The sequence below is a fragment of the Myotis brandtii genome, unplaced genomic scaffold, assembly GCF_000412655.1.
Source record: "Myotis brandtii unplaced genomic scaffold, ASM41265v1 scaffold384, whole genome shotgun sequence".
Taxonomy (NCBI): Eukaryota; Metazoa; Chordata; class Mammalia; order Chiroptera; family Vespertilionidae; genus Myotis; species Myotis brandtii.
In genome coordinates, this window is record NW_005364745.1 from 1,859,107 (window position 1) to 1,860,458 (window position 1,352).

Sequence of the window (1,352 nt, forward strand, 5' to 3'; positions counted from 1 at the left end):
CCCTGCGCGTCCTTGCCCCCCGCCGGGGCTGCCCATCCTCAGCCCCGGGGAGCGGCTCCCCCGAGGTCGGGGAGGACACCTCGGAGCCCCTGGAGGGCTTGGGGGGGTGTGGGGGACCCCCGTGGGAGACCTCCGTGGGTTGGTGATGAGGTCGTTGAACGTGGAGGAAGGAAACCACGGAAGAGCTTGGAGATGGTCGAAATTGCATGGCCCATGTGTTTTAAGTAAAGGCACTGCTTTGGGGAGACCATGTATTTCCCTTCCTGGCATAGTCAGTGAGTGTGATGGTTAACTTTGCCCCCTTCCGAGAACGAATCTACTGGTTTGGCGATGTCTGTGAGGCCCAGGACATGACTGTTTCGGGTGCCAGTTCAGCAGCAGACATGATCTTGGGGCCTAATAGGTGGTGGAAACATGACCAAATCCTGTAGGCCTCCATCCTCACATCTTGAACCCTTTTTATCCTTCACATTTTGGTTGCATAACTTATCTCTGAGTACATCGCTGGAGTATTTTAAAGCAAATCCCTGCTGGGCTGGTGTGGCTCAATGGTTGAGCCTGGACCCATGCACCTAGAGTCGCCTGTTGCGGGCTTGATCCCCAGGATGGGGGGTGCAGGAGGCAACCGGTCCCTATTTCTCTCTCATTGATGTTTCTATCTCTCCTCCTCCCTTCCTCCCTCTCTCTAAAATCAATACCAGGTGTACCGGTTAATAATGCGGATTTTCTAGTCAAAACACGATTATTTCAAGAGAAACACCAAAAGTGCTTTATTCAAAGTAATGTGCATCGCTAGCTACACATTTCCCCCATCTTTCAGGTGATTTGTGGATGCCATCCCAATAGAACTTTTCTTGTTTTGAGACAAACCATTCAGAGACCCAATTTTCCACTTCTTCGTACGTTTTGAAGTGCGGCTCAGAAAGTGCATGTGCCATCGATCGGAACAAGCAGTCATCTGAAGGAGCAAGGTCTGGTGAATATGGCGGGTGGGTTCATACTCCCCAGGCAAGATCTTTTAACGTGTCTTTAACTGGTTTTGAAGTGTGTGATGGTGCGTCATCATGAAGCAAAATTACTTTGCCGTGTCTTCTGGCACATTCTAGTCATTTTACGATCAAAGCTGGTTCAAATTGATTATTTGTTGTCGGTAGTGATCAGTATTAACAATTAGTATTTACGGTTTCACCTGGTTTTAGAAGCTCATGATACACCACACCTTCCTGATCCCACCAAACACAGAGCATTGTCTTTCTGAAGCGATTTGGCCTTGCAGTCGATGTTGATGGTTGACCTGGATCAACCCATGATTTTGTGCATTTGGGATTCTCAAAATAAATCCACTTTTCATC